This window comes from Carcharodon carcharias, chromosome 5 (assembly GCF_017639515.1).
Source record: "Carcharodon carcharias isolate sCarCar2 chromosome 5, sCarCar2.pri, whole genome shotgun sequence".
Classification (NCBI taxonomy): Eukaryota; Metazoa; Chordata; class Chondrichthyes; order Lamniformes; family Lamnidae; genus Carcharodon; species Carcharodon carcharias.
The window spans coordinates 147,427,580-147,443,918 of record NC_054471.1 but is presented as its reverse complement, the minus strand read 5'-3'; positions in this window follow the sequence as shown (position 1 = coordinate 147,443,918).

Genomic DNA, 16,339 nt, shown 5'->3' with positions numbered 1-16,339 from the left:
GGGTCTTTTTAAACATATGTCTTAAAAGGCTTCCTCGTGCACACTAGGGTTCATTATTCCTGAGGGGTCGTGAAGCACAAACTTTAAATACCTGGCCCAACACAATGAAAATTGCAGAGGTGTAGGACCTGACACAATGAAAATTGCAGAGGTGTAGGACATGCTTATCGCTGCAATCCTGGCCAGGTCAGGAGTGCTGAATGCAGGCATTTGACAGGAACCAGCCTGCACCCTTTAAAGGCACTCCCAAAAATTATAAAACCCAGGAATGGGGTCGAGTATCCCAGAATCGGGACCCAGCCGCCATTTTTAAAGAACTCCTGAGTCAACCTGACTTGGTGAAAGTCCAGGCTGGTGTTTTTGTACCTCCTTATATCATCAGAGGCCAAGGCAACAGGAGAAGGTCCACTGACAGCCACCCAGGAAGGGGCACAGTCTTTAAAACTTTGGGGCGGGGGAGAAATGGGGCTTTGTGAAATAAAAATAAAAAAACTCCGCAAATGCTGAAAATCTGAAATAAAAGCAGCAAGTTCTGGGAAGACATCTAACATGTTGGGTCAGAGGTATTCATCTAACTGCCTCATACAGGAACATAGAAACATAGGAAAAGAAGCAGGAGTGAGTCATTCAGCTCCTCAAGCCTACTCCTCCATTTACCGAGATCATAGCTGATCATCTACCTCATTCCATTTTCTCACACTATCCCCATATTCAATCACAGAATCACAGAATTACAGAATAACAGAATCACAGTGCAGAAGAGGCCCTTCAGCCCATCGAGTCTGTGCCGACATGTGAAAAACACCTGACCTACCTACCTAATCCCATTTATCAGCACTCGGCCCATAGCCTTGAATGTTATGATGTGCCAATTGCTCATTAAGGTACTTATTAAAGGATGTGAGGCAACCCGCCTCCACCACCCTCCCAGGCAGCACATCCCAGGCCATTACCACCCTCTGGGTAAAAAGGTTTTTCCTCACATCTCCCTAAACCTCCTGCCCCTCACCTTATGTCTCCTCGTGACTGACCCTTCAACTAAGGGGAACAGCTCTCCCTATCCACCCTGTCCATGCCCCTCATAATCTTGTACACCTCGATCAGGTCACCCCCTCAGTCTTCTCTGCTCCAACAGAAACAACCCAAGTTTATCCAATCTCTCTTCATAACTTAAATGTTTCATCCCAGGCAACATCCTGGTGAATCTCCTCTGCACTCCCTCCAGTGCAATCACATCCTTCCTATAATGTGGCAACCAGAACTGCACACAGTACTCCAGCTATGGCCTCATCAAGGTTCTATACAACTTCAACATGACCGCTCTACTTTAGTAATCTATGCCTCGATTGATAAAGGCAAGTGTCCCATAGGCCTTTTTCACCACCCCACTAACATGCCCCTCCAACTTCAGAGATCCATGGACACACATGCCAAAGTCCCTTTGTTCCTCAGAACTTCCTAGTGTCATGCCGTTCATTGAATGCTTCCTTGTCAAATTACTCCTTCCAAAGACTATCATCTCACACGTTTCAGGGTTAAATTCCACCTGCCATTTATTTGTCCATTTGACCATCCCATCTATATCTTCCTGTAGCCCAAGACACTCAACATCACTGTTAACCACCCAGCCAATCTTTGTGTCATCCGCACAATTCCTTGATATCTTTAATATCTAGAAATCTACTGATCTCTTTCTTGAGTATATTCAACAAGTGAGCTTTCACGGCCCCCTGGGGTAGAGAATTCCAAAGATTCACTACCCTCTGAGTGAAGAAATCTCTCCTCATCTTGATCCTAAATGGCCAAACTCTTATTCTGAGACTGTGTCCCCTGGTTCCAGGCCCTCTGTGTCCTCTGGCCGCTGGGGGGCCAGGGGAAAGATCTTCCCTGCATCTACCCTGTCGAGACCTGTAAGAATTTTGTATGCTCTCATTCTTTTAATCTCTAGAGAATACAGGCCCAGTCTCCTCAACCTCTCCTCATAGGACAATCCCACCATGGGATCAGTCTGGTGAACTCCTCTATTGCAAGTATATCCTTCCTCAGGTAAGGAAGCCAAAACTGTACACAATATTCTAGCTGTGAGATTGAGTTGCTGTGTATTTCCACCTAGAAGAACAAGAGCAGCAGATGCATAGGAACAACACAACCTGCAAGTTCCCCTTCAAGCCACGCACCATACTGACTTGGAACTATATCGCCGTTCCTTCCCAGTTGGTGGGTCAAAATCCTGGAACTTCTTTCCTAGTGTCACTGTGGATGTATCTGCACCACATGGACTGCGGCAGTTCAAAAAGGTGACTCGCCACCATCTTTTCAAGGGCAATTAAGGGCTGGGCAATAAATGCTGGCCTAGGCAGTGAGGCCTACACCCCATGAACGAATAAAATTTTTAACATACCAGCCCTTCCTGGTGGGAACACCCACATTTTGACTGAATCATAAAAACCTCAACAATGATTTTTCTTTTATTGATTCATGGGATGTGGGCTTTGCTGGCTGGGCCAGCATTTATTGCCCATCCCTATTTCCCCTTGATAATGTGGCCACATTGCTGTTAGGGAGGGAGTTCCAGGATTTTGGCCCAGCAACAGTGAAAGAACGGTGATATATTTCCAAGTCAGGATGGTGAGTGACTTGGAAGGCAGCTTCCAGGTGGTGGTATTCCCATCTATCTGCTGCCCTTGTCCTTCTAGATGGTGGTAGTCATGGGTTTAGAAGGTGCTGTTGAAGGAGCCTTGGTGAATTCTTGCAATGCATCTTGGAGATGGTAATCACTGCTGTTACTGTGCATCGATGGTGGAGGGAGTGAATGTTTGTGGACATGGTGCCAATCAAGCGGGCTGCTTTGTCTTGGATGGTGTCAAGCTTCTTGAGCGTTGTGGGAGCTGCTCTCATCCAGGCAAGAGGAGAGTATTCTATCACATTCATGACTTGTGGCCTTGTAGATTGCAGACAGGCTTTGGGGAGTCAGGAGGTGAGTTACTCGTTGCACGATTCCTAGCCTCTGATCTGCTCTTGCAGCCACAGTATTTATATGACTATTCCAGTTCAGTTTCTGGTCAATGGTAACACCCAGGATGTTGATAGTGGGGGATTCAATGATGGGAATGCCATTGAATATCAAGGGTGATGGTTGGATTTTCTCTTGTTGGAGTTGGTCACTGCCTGACACTTGTATGGCACGAATGTTACTTGCCACTTGTCAGCCCAAGCCTGGATATTGTCCAGGTCTTGCTGCATTTGGACATGGACTGCCTCAGTATCTGAGGAGTTGCGAATGGTGCTGAACATTGTGCAATCATCAGCGAACATCCCCACTTCTGACCTTATGATGGAAGGAAGGTCATTGATGAAACAGCTGAAGATGGTGGGCTGAAGACACTACCCTGAGAAACTCCTGCAGTGATGTCTTGGAGCTGAAATGACTGACCTTCAACAACCACAAACATCTTCCTTTGTGCTTGGTATGACTCCAACCAGTGAAGGATTTTCTCCCTGATTCCCATGCACTTCAGTTTTGCTGGGGTCCTTGATGCCACACTCTGTCAAATGCAGTCTTGATGTCAAGGGCAGTCAGCTCAGGAGTTCAGCTCTTTTGTCCATGTTTGAACCAAGGCTGTAATGAGGTCAGGAGCTGAGTGGCCCTGGCGGAACTCAAACTGGGCATTAATGAGCAGGTTATTGTTTAGCAAGTGCCGCTTGATAGCACTGTTGATGACCCCTTTCATTATTTTACTGATGATGGAGACTGATGGGGCGGTAATTGGCCAGGTTGGATTTGTCCTGCTTTTTTGTTTGTGTACTGGACATACCTGGGCAATTTTCCACATAGCCGGGTATATGCCTGTATTGTAACTGTACTGGAACAGCTTGGCTAGGGGCGTGGCAAGTTCTGAGCACAAGCCTTCAGTGCTATTGCCGGAATGTTGTCAGGGCCATAGCCTTTGCATTATCCAGTGCTTTCAGCCGATTTTTGATATCACGTGGAGCGAATCGAATTGGCTGATTTTGAGTATCTGCAAATCATTTTTGATTGCTTGCCAAACACTTTTTAATAAAGATAGGTGACTGTTTAAAATGACATGATCAAACCATATCATATCAGTGGAACTAATAAAATAAATTGGTCATATTTATGTCAATATGGCTTGTAGGCATAATAATCAATTCCTTTTGAGCTTTGAAAAGTGAAAAATGATCACTGATTTTAATAATATTATATATCTCAACTCCAAATGCATTTGGTCCTTGTCGACAGGTTTATATAAAGCATGATCCTAACTGTCTGTTGTATCAGCTTGGAGATAACTGCTTAAACCATACTGAGTTGCATTATAATTTAATTTCTAGGCGCATAATCACTTTATGCCTTATAGAATCAATTTTTATTCATTGCTCGTTTTCAAGGTTCTCTTGCACTCCATCAGTAATCTACAACATACTGACTCTCTCGTGGCTACTCCATGGCCCGATTAAGAGGTGAGGTACTGCAGCAGTGTATCTTAGTGCTTTCCCGTGGATACTAAAGGGGTCAGAAAGTGGGGGTGGTGGGGTGGGGGGAATGGCTTGTAGGCATGAGCAGCCTGGCTTCCAATCTCTATAGAATCTGTACTACTGTGTACAGTGTTGGTCCACATATTTAAGGAAAGATGTAAATCTGTTAGAAGCAACTCAGACAATGTTTATCAGACTAATACCTAGGATGAGTGGGTTGTCTTATGAGGGAAGGTTGGACAGACTAGGCTTCTATCCACTGGAGTTTTGAAGAGTAAGAGGTGACTTGATTGAAACATATAAGATCCTGGGGGATCTTGACAGGGTGGATGTGGAGAGGATGTTTTCTCTTGTGGAAGAATCTAGAATTAGGGGTCACTGTTTAAAATTAAGGGGTTGCCCATTTAAGACAGAGATGAGCAGAATTTTTTTCTCTCAGAGGGTTTTGATGCTTTGGAACTCTCTTCCTCAAAACACAGTGGAAGTCGAGTCTATAGCCAAAATTTTCGGCTTGGCGTGCGGGGGCGGGGCCTGCTTGCGAGACATAAAATGATGCAGGGTGACGTCAGGCGTACGTCCTGAAGTCAACGCACATCATTTAGATTTTCAATTCAGCGGGTGCGCAGCCAAGTCGGCTGTATGTCCGCCAAACTGTCACAGGCCTATTAAGGCCATTTAAGAACTAATTAAATTAATAAACTGAGCTGCCCGTCCAACCTTAAGGTTGGCGGGCAGGTGAAGAGCCCAGGTGGGCTCTTTCATGGAATCTCATCCACGGGATGAGGTATCATGAAGTGTTTATAAATTGAATAAAATTTTTTATAAAAATTCATTGACATGTCCCAGCTCTGAGGAGACATGTCTTAATTTTTTTTCTTTCTTTAATTTAGATTTTTAGAACTTAAACTAATCTCCCTGAGGCACCTCTGTCTGTCCGCCACGAATATTTTTAAGGCAGAGGTAGATAGATTCTTTATAAGCAAGGGGGTGAAAGGGTATCTGGGGTAGGCAGGAATCTGGGGTTGAGGTACAATCAGATCAGCCATGATCTTATTGAATGGCAGAGCAGGCTTGAGGGACCTACTCCTGCTCCCAATTTGTATGTTTCTATGTTTGTACATTTGTAATCAATTAAGCTTAGTATAGAGGCTGTAACCATGCATGAACCTCTTCAAGTCTTTGGCGCTACAGGGATTTACTTCCATTGGCCATGAGACTTCAAGAGGACCAAACTTCGAATACTTTGCCATCCTTACTTTTTAAAAATCTTTTTCCATATCTTTTTCCTATGACAGCATTCCCCCCACCGCCCCCCAACCACCCCCTCCCCTCCGCTGCCACCCCCTCCCCACACCACCACCCCCCCCCCCCCCCCCCCCCCCCCCCCCCGTGGAGTGCATCCACAATCCACACTAACAAATATAGATTGATTTGCATATGGCTAATTTAGGTAAGATATTGTACAGAATAATAAAAGGAGAGAGGCATACAGATGAATAACAACCAAGAACTATTTACCTCATCGTGCTTACAAGAGGCAGGTGAAATGCAGATATGTCAACTTGCCCAGATTTGAGGTATTGTATTAAGTGCGAGAAAAAAATCAATGAATTTCTGTGCTAAAACTCATTACCAATAATTCCAAACAGACCATCTTAGACCATGCACCTCAACATAAACATTGTTGGATGAGAATAGGTCTGGGTTGATTCACTAGGGCCCAAAAATATGACTGAAATTTAGGTCTTAAGTTTGGTGACCTTAGGACTTTCAGCTGCAATCTGCCCCATAAAGGAGAGGATCAAATATAACCTATTATCAACACCATGGTAATAATCATCATATCTTCAGTAAAAACACTTTGCTTCAACAGAGTTTAATCAAGGTGTTTGCGATAAACACTTCCAAACATTAGCCTCCACAATGGAAAAGATTTGCAATATTCAGTGTTTCTTTTACATAGCCCTCCCTCCTTCCATTCCCAAAACACTTTCCTCATGTAACTGCAATCAGACTTTAATTGTAATTTCATAGCTTTTCATTTGTAACTTATAGAAGAAGAACCATATTGATTGAGGCTGATTTTCTCAGTGAAACCTATTGTTTGGAGATTATATACAAGCTAGGTGATTTTATCAAGTTCCCTTTGGTTTCATTTTCTTCCTTATTCTCCTGGGAGATCAAAACCTGGCTCGCACAGCAAATCGTCCTAAATTAAAGTTCCTTCTCCAACAGCATCAACCAAGCTTCAGTTTATGAGTGCATTTTTTCATATAAACTTTTATGTGTTCTTTCCCTTTCCTCTTTATGAACCCCCTCACCAATTAAACAGAATGAAGCATGCACCAATACCTGCTCCCAATTAAGTGAAATCTGTATTCTTGCCACAGCCTGCAGATTTTTTTTCTCACTCTCCCTTCATTAGCCCTATTCCTCTGAGGCTGGTTGGCTGGCTGCCAGGAATTGAAAATCCTTATACACAGAACATCTCTCTTCCTCACTCTCAGCCTCCCCCTCCTTCCCACCCTACCTCCACACACGAATACAACAATTACTGGATTACATTTGCCTTCTAGTGATCTGGACTACATTGGAATGAGATAACATATTTGGTTCAAAATAAAAGCTGTGTAATGTTTAGCGTTAATCAAAAAAATTGAATGTATTAACATTTTATTTAATTCTGCTCAGCTTTATTTAATCCATATAATATTATAGAAATTTCCTTTTAACATTTTCAAATGATAGTCCAGCATGACAGCAAGTTTGATAAAAGTATGATAAAAGAGGAAGTATATCAGGAAGCAATGATGGATTTTATTTTTTTCTAAAGAATATTTAACAGATTAAAGTAATTAACATGACGCCAAGAGGTTAATAAACAAGGTACATCTCAAAACATTAATAAAAACACAGTATTTTATTCAAATGCATTGCCTCCAAAGAACTTGTTAACGAATTATTGCCTGAGGCTGTCAGGCAACAGAAGGCAGGACTGATAGCTTCCTCAGCAGAGCTCTGGGCTCAGTGTAGTTTGTGTAAAAGTGACCAAGAGAGACAAGCATTATTTTTACAAGTTAAGTAAAATAACTTATATGTTGCATGTATGTCACACTTGAAAAAATGTCAATTGTTATGACATGTCATAATGCAATGGGGTCTTTTTCAAATAAAAGCTCAGTTCGGGCCTAAGGCTTTTGTGTGCAAATTTCTCACCAGAGTTTAACAGCTCCACCAAGGTAGTTAATGAGAAGCAAACATAAGAGAACCTTTAACAAGCTGAGCCTCATGAATAAGGAACTTGTCCCCTGAAGAGCAGGCAAAGACCACAAAGCAGTCCGCAGCACTTAGGAGACGACCAAAAGACCTCCCAACCTGGTGGCAGCCATGCTACTAAAGGCCAGTGTTATCAGCACATGCATTGAATTAAGAACTTTACAAAAGAAATTAAAGTTGACTATCCTTTTATGTATTCAGGAAACTTCACTGCATTTACTGAATAACCTTTTCTTTAGATTGGAAATCATTCAGCATTATAAGAACACACAGAGATCTTTGCAGATTCAACTGATAATGGAAAAGTTTGTTTAACATGAACTATTTTTTTTAAGCGCAAAAAATATTTAACCCTAATTGAGTTATGCAACCAGTTTGAATGCTGCCTGTGTTCCAATAAATTTAGAAGTAATAAATCAATAATGGATACATGATGTACTGTCTGGTCAATCTGGCTAGGTGAGTTGACTGACGAATAAAAGTCAAGCTCATCAATCTTCGACATGTCTTCAGTTCAGGGAGACATTGGTAAACAGAAATCTATCATTGCTTTTCAATCATATTAAAGATGATTATATCTATGTCGATGTTTATACCAATTATTTTCTCCAAATATTTCTTCCGTTGCCTTTTCTTCCTACTTCATGTTCCTTTGCACTATTCACTGGAACAAGAAGGTGCCAGGTGACATGTACGCATACTGCACTTAGTATTATACTTCCAGGAGATCCCAAATGCATTCCAGCTTAAACTGTTCACCAGCTTTCTCTCTTTCCCAGATGTGGACACTGCTCCACCATCCTGCTGCACTGATGTTCTGTACAACCAGATGGAGACTTTGTTGGTTCCCAATCCTCCATTACAGTATCACTACAACACCATCCAGCTACAGTATCTAAAATGAAGCTTGAGTATAGGCTGTTTATAAGTGTTGAATATAGCAGCTTATAAAACAAGATCATTAGAAAGCTGCCAAACAAGCCCACAGGCACCTCGCTAATTAGGTCTGTCACAAACTCTGAGCAACTTATCTGACTTCCCTGGGACAAGGTCTACAAAGTTTCTTGCTCTTTGTCCAAAAACAAATTAAACAACATTTCATATCTAATCTTACATCAATACATTATACATCTTAGCATGAATGCACTCTGGGGCATAATATTTCCATGGCAAATCAGGAATGAACACGATGAATCTGTAGTTCTCCTTGTAACTCTGAATCCCATTCCTTACCAGATGTTAATCTAGTTCCTTTTCATGGGTGTTTTACCTATAGAATTAATTATCCTAGCTGGCAGGCTATTCCAATTATATGCAACCCTGGAAAAACTTGCTTGCAATCACATGCCATGCTTGAGATTGGTTCAATTTATATGCATGTTCCCTACTCCTGCATTCATGATGAGATAGCTTCCATCTATATTTATCATCCCCCAAAGCATCCTATGGTGCTGCTATTCTGCAGAGCAGTTTGACACCCAATACCTACTCACACCAACATATGATTTTTCATCACTCTCTAATGAAGCAAAAAACTACGTGCAAATCAAAATTCCACACAACAGGGTTGAAATTTTCAGTTTACGTTTAGATGTGCCTAAGGCACCTCATCAACTGGAACATGTGGGAAATCAGGAAACCCTTACAACCATACATACCCTGGGTAATGGTGGCAGCAGGGTGATGTATGCACAGGTTGCCAGCAAACCAATATTTTTGTTCACTCAACATCAATACAAATGGGCAAAGGATGTGTAGCACACACTCCACCAGCAGAATTATGAGAAAGGTCATTAGAATTCAATTTGCATATAAAAAGCGGCCTCCCTCCTAAACCAAGTGGGCACTCAGTTTGCCCTTCTCAGAGTCCAACCTAGCTGAGGTGGCAGCAGGTGGAGCACCACAATGAGCACAATAATTTGCCCAGCAAAAGCATTAAAAGCAGAGCTTATAGTAGTCAATCAAACTGTAACTCAATGAAGTACTGAGAATACCTTCCAGTCAATCAGACTGTGGCATAACAGCAATTAAGTCAAATTCCATTCAATGAGGTATGATTTATTAACTCACAAAAGACAGCAATCTATACTCTAAATATAGGCATTATTAAATTTTAAAAATATTTAAATGTTATTTTATAATTTGTCTGTAATGATATATAATCATTTATAACATATAGCACCACTCCTATGTCTCAAACCTTTAGACCACATTTCTTTCAGCATGTTAGACTAAATGCTAGAGTTTGTTGAAATATGCTCCTCTCACCCCAGGATCACAGTTCAAGCACTGGTCAATAAAAGGGATGAGTTTTTCCTGTTCAATAATGGTTAAGTGTTTTTGAAGTGCAATGAATTTGGGAAGCCTTTGTCAGTTCCCTGTAGGCGTGACTCCATATCAAAAATGTGTCTTCATTTCATGCAATTATCATGCAATGGCTTTCAGAAAGACCATAAGGACAGAAATGTATCAGAAGGGTGCAGCTGGGTAGTTTGATCCCTGAAGACTGCATACTCTGCCAACTGTCAATGTTTTAATCTGACAGTCAATATTTGAAAACCATGGCTTTAATTTTAATTTCACCTGTCTGATTGAAACCAAATGGAGGGACCACTTAAAATTGAGTGAAGGGCTGACCCACTGGCTAGCTCCAACTGTGGCAAGGGCACTCCTTTCAAGCTAGCAAGGCACTCTTTAAATATGCAGGTCTAGATCCAACATAGTCACTGAGGCCCAATCTACAATTTAAAAGTGAAGCCTGAGCAGGAGAGCAATGATGGCTTTCTCACCAGGGCAAACCTGTGTGGAGTGGTGGCCAAGGACAGAAAAACAAGTTCTTTCTTTTTATTTTTATTTTGTGTGGTGCTCCTTGGCTACACTCCTGGCCCGACTTGGGCCTCCCCCCACCCCACAACACCCGACCTGGCAAGGATCCCCTCCCTAAGCTCTCAAACGGTCCTTCCTTGTCAAATTGTTCCCACGAGCCCCACCGCAGCAGCCTCCTGTCACACAAATTCCCAAACTCATCAGTGATTCCTATTAGAGTCAGGCAGGAGTCTATGCTTGCATATGTAAATAAAATCTGGGAGCTAAAATCTTTATTTGAGTTTTCCTGTCAAAAGATGGAAATCTAAACTAAGGTTTAGAAATATAGGGAACAGATTTGGCATGGCGTTTTTTTTAAAAATCTAATTGTATTCGTGGATTCAGGACTCCGCTACAGTGTCCCTTTGTTACTATGGAATAATAAGCGAGAGATCCACACAATCCATATTAGAACATTCAGCATTCAAGGGGAAATATGAGGAGCGCCATTAATAATCAATAAGAGTGCAAAAGCTTACTAATCCCAGATAGCCAGGTCCACCTAAGAGCATAAAATTAATTTCCCTTTCTGCTCCTGAAAACCTTCTACGTACTTACATTTTCCTACTGATTGCAATATGTAATGACTTTTATTTCCAGTTCAGGAAAACAAAGCCTATTGAGAGCAAATCAGCAATATCAGCAAAATTACTGTTGATGACAACAGCTGACAAATGATTCATACATTCATGATATTCTTCTGCTTGCTACTTTAAGGAGGTGTTAATCTCTTTACACAGAGGTATTTTCTTGAAACCATAATTATACAGTATTCCCTAAACCACGGCTCCCAAACTGTGGTCGATGTATATCTCTAGGGATATGTAGGAGAAATAGTCTGATGTCAGATTCTCTTGCACGTCCTCGCTGCTCACACTGTCTCTCGCATGCTACTTTATTTGTTTTCTCTCATTTCACTGTAAATGGTGCAAGTTGCATTAAATTAGGAGATGCAGACTGTCAGTTACCAGCATTGATGACACACTGAGAAGTTAAATAAAAGAGTCTTTGGGGTTTGTTGGCAGCTTTTGATCGGGTTTAAACTTTTCGATATGTTGAACTGCCGCTTGCTTTGCTAATTCAGTTTAAAATGGAAAGAAAGGCTTGCACTTAAGAACATTACCAAGCTCACCGCTGACCAAACATTACAGGAGGTGGTGGAGGTGGGTCACAAACATGTTGGAATATTCTTTGATTTATTGAGCTTTTTAAAAAAAATCGTGCTTGTTGCTGCCTGAGATTTTCTCCTCCTTTGTCATGCATTACTTTAAAGATCTAGTTTAGACTTTTATGTTACTTTTTTGGGGAGGAATTTAAATTATTTTATGTTTTGCAAACAGTTATTTTATTAAGAAAATATTAACTTATTTTCACCTTATTCACAGGTTGATTGATCCAGTCTCTATGTAAACTTGATAGTTTTTATTAAGTGTGCACCAATTCCAAATTAAATATGAAAGGCATAACTTGACAAAGAAATGAAGTCAGTAAAATGTGAAATGCTTTAATCGACAATGTTAATACCTAAAGGTAACAAAATACTCCAAGCAACTGTGTAAGCAATCCTATTGTTAGATGTGGCTTATGGTAATTACAATAGCATGCATTAAAATAATATATCTGGAAGAATAGAAAAGTTCACTTAAAAAAACAATCTTGTAGTTTGCAGGTTTAGTGGTTGCAACGCTGAATAACTCCAAGTGCAGAGAATCACATAGACTAAAACCAGCATGGGAAAAAATAGCCCTCTACATTCTTGAAATTTATAGTATCTGAAAATGTTTCTAGAAAATGTCAAATAGGATGGACTGATTGTAACTAGCAGAGTGACTTAGTTGTTAAGTCAATTTAGGTTAAACTGAAGGGTCTGTAATCCTGGATTTAGGTGAAACTGGTGGGAGGGATGCACTCTGTACACAGTGAATTGCAAATAGCTGGGTCCACTTCCTTTTCACAAGTTTTTCGGCAGTAGCCAAATCGCAAACTTGTCCTGGACATCCCAACTCAGTCTCAACCAATATTCTCTTTACAATTTTGTTGCTGTGCAAAGCCAGTTTTTTCAATGTATGGTTGAGCATGCAGTATTTAAATGGAACAAGGCCTGCACAATATCTTCCAGGCTTCTGCACCGCTGGGCATGCATGTAGCTTGGCAGGAACATTGGTTCCAACAAAGGCAGTTGGCTAGGTTTGGGCCCAACTGCGAGCAGGGTTTCCTGAATTATCATAGAGGACTGGAAAAGTCTTGATACCATTTGTTACAGCTTAACCTTTTCATCACTCACGGTAATGAAATTAGAGTATCGTCCATGCCTCTTTACAAATCAGCAGTCACTTATCACTTCAAACATTATGTGCATGCACTCAACAAAACTTATCTGACATATTATTGGTGAATTGTACTATTAAGCCATTGTTTAATTTTATATATGAATTATAATATGTGCATTTTGAACAATTCTTGGGCATTAAAGAGATTACGAATTTAAATCCGTATGGTGATAGGAAACTTAGGCAGCTGAGAGTTCTGGAAGGGGTTTTCAACGTGTAAAGTTTGGGAAGCCTTGCTCTACTAATTGTTCTTAAAATTTTAAAATCATTGTATATCAAGTCATTCGCTAAATAAAAGAGAAAAAGACAGATCAACTGGACACTTTGGCACTTTCACATTCCCAATAAATAGGAATGTCTGTAGGGAGTGCAGGTCAGAGAATTAGGTTACAATGCTTTGGGTGCATCTTTCACCCAATTTCCTCTGGCTGCAACTCATTTCTGGAGCGTGGGATTAGTCCTGTCATTTCCTTGGAATTGTTCATTAGAATTCAATTTTAAGATTTTGTTTCAATGATATCCATCCTGAAGCAACATAACAAAATAATTATTTAAGATAGTTAAGTCATTTTAACTTAAGCCAAATAATCTCTCACCTGCCTCTGGGCAGTGGGTCCAGAACAGGGATAGATGTGATTGTGAACAGGTTTTGTCTTGCAGAAGGAGAATGTATGCATTATTGGTTGGTATTATTGCATGATATGTGTGAAAGGATTTCAGTCCACAAATTAGCATGATGTACCTGGGGCTGGATTCTCATCTACAGGAAATTAACTTTGATAGAAAACTATTTTTAATTTTATATTTAAAATATCTGTAAATCCTGCAATGACATATCATCTGAAAAGCAGAATTACAATGGGCAGGAAAACAATCAAAAATAAAATGTCTTTTGAAAAATTCCTGGGGTGTGGGCAGAGTTAATGGCAAGGTGAATGGCAGCAAATGAAATGAGGAGATGCTGGGAGGCGACTACAGGGGTTGATCAGGTAGTTCAAAGGCAAAGAGCCTGAAGTAACAATGGGAGTGAGAAAGTGCACTGGCAAAGGAATAGGTGATGGGAATGAGAAAAGCAACAAGTGATGAGCAGAAGAAATGGGACTCATTGAACCATAGAATGATACAGAACTAAAGGAGGTGATTTGTGCTTTTGCTGGCTTTTTGAAAGAATTATTGAGTTAGACTCCCTTCTCTGCTCTTTCCCATCACCCTGCAATGTTTTTGTTTCCCCCATCCAAATATTTATTCAGTTCACTATTAAAGTTATTACTGAATCTGCTTTCACCACCCTTTCAGGCAATTCATTATAGTTCATAACAACCCGCTGCATAAAAGTTTCTAACTGTGTCGCATCTAGTTCTTTTTACCAATTATCTTAAGCCTGTGTCCTTTGGTTACTGACCCTCTGCCACCGAAAAGAGTTGTTTCTTATTTACTCTATCAAAGCCTCTCATGATTTTGAATACCTCTTTTAAATTTCTTCTCTATTCAAAACTTCTAGGCAGCAAACAATTTTTGGGGGTGTGAAGCTAACTTATGTTGGATAAAATCTGAAAAACATAAACAAAGAGTGCCTAATGAAGCCTTCTCTGTTTATAATAATAATAATCATTACCATAATGATTATGACCCATATCAATTCACTCAGGAATGTGTGTATTGACCCAACATACTTCAGTTCCTGACTCTCTACAGCTGATAGTATCAGAGTATCTGTCCTAGCTGGTGGAAGAGCAATGAGTGTCAGTTAATACTCATTTTCAAATCCCTCCGCTGCTTTGCCCCTTCCTATCTCTGCAACCTCCTCCAGCTCTCGAACTCTTCTAACCTTATGCACTTTCCCATTTTTAATCACGCCACTTTTGTCTTCAGCTACCTAAACATTAAGCTCCGGACTTCCATCTCCAAGCATCTCTCCCTCTCTCTTCCTTTATGATATTCCTTAAAACAGCTCAGCACCTTTCCTAATTTCTCCTTATGTGGCTCAATGTCAGATTTTGTTCAACAGTGTTCCAATGAAACATCTTGGGATAAAAGCAAAATACTGCAGATGCTGGAAACCTGAAATAAAAGCTGAAAATGCTGGAAAAACACACTAGGTCTGACAGTAGCTGCCCACAAACACCTAGAGATGCTTTAGGGTGTTAAAGTCATTATTTAAACACAAGTCATTTTGTTGTGGCCTGCAACTTACACCTTGGGCAGTATCTTTCATTCTATAGTAGAAGTAGGGCGGCGGGAGCGGAAATGAGAATGACTTCTGCTCGGAGACAGGATGGCTGGCCACGTGTGATCTCGCGCTGTTCAACTCATTACATATGTATGCATGAGGAGCTCGGCAAATCTTGCAGTGGGGGGCAGGAAAGTCACCAATGCCACTTTTACCTTATGGGGTCAAAGGTTCCGGCGCCGTACTTAAGCGGCACCTGGACAGCCATTCACTCACGGCAACCAGGAGCATCAGTCTGGTTTTCTTCCCTGACACTCTCCTAACAAGTCCTGGAGAGTCTGGCTTTCTTCCATAGACACCCTCCTAACATGCCCCGGATAGTCTGGCTACCTTCCCCGGGCACCCTCCGACCCTCCCCCCCTTAGCCTGCCTCCTTTGCACAGCTTCCGGCAGCCAATCTCAATTTAGAGGCTGACATTCCTGAGTGGTTCCCTGGAAGGCCAAGGAAGCAACTACCAACTTCAAAGCCCAGGATGAAGTCCATCTTGCCAGGTGCACGGCACTTATTTGCGGTCATAAATGTGAAAGTTCTAATTTCTCACTGGCGGAGAAATTAATTTGGGGGGGCATTTAATTCTGGCAAGCTGGCCTTTTCATGAGCATTTATGACATGTAAATGCAAGCAAAAGGGCTTCCTGACACTGCTCGCCAGCAAGTTAAACCCACCTTTAAAGCCCTCAGAACTTAATTGCAAAAGTTTACCTGGCCTTTGGGAAGCTGATTTTTGGCTTCCTGACAAATTGAGACCGCCCGCCCGCCAAGCTGCTTGCTGCAGGTAGGACCAGAAGATTCTGGTCCTTGTATAGCTGGAGGTCAGCCTGATGTGAAATTCCTTTTAAGTTCTGGTACCAGACTTTTTGCAGATGCATTAAAATGTATATGTTATACTGCATAAAGTATGTCAGAATCTATTCTGCAGCATAAATGTGTAGTTAAACACAAATAAAACACTTGATTAAGTTATTGAATTAAATAATTAGCTCTTACTAAAATTGCGTTCTATAAAATTTTCTGCAAATTCTGCAATTAATTCCAACAGGACACAAACATTCTTATCGATAAGGAATCAGAGTTACTTTTCTAATGCTCACAGTGCCATTTCCTGAGCATCTTCAGTAATTACAATGATTAACCTTTGCAT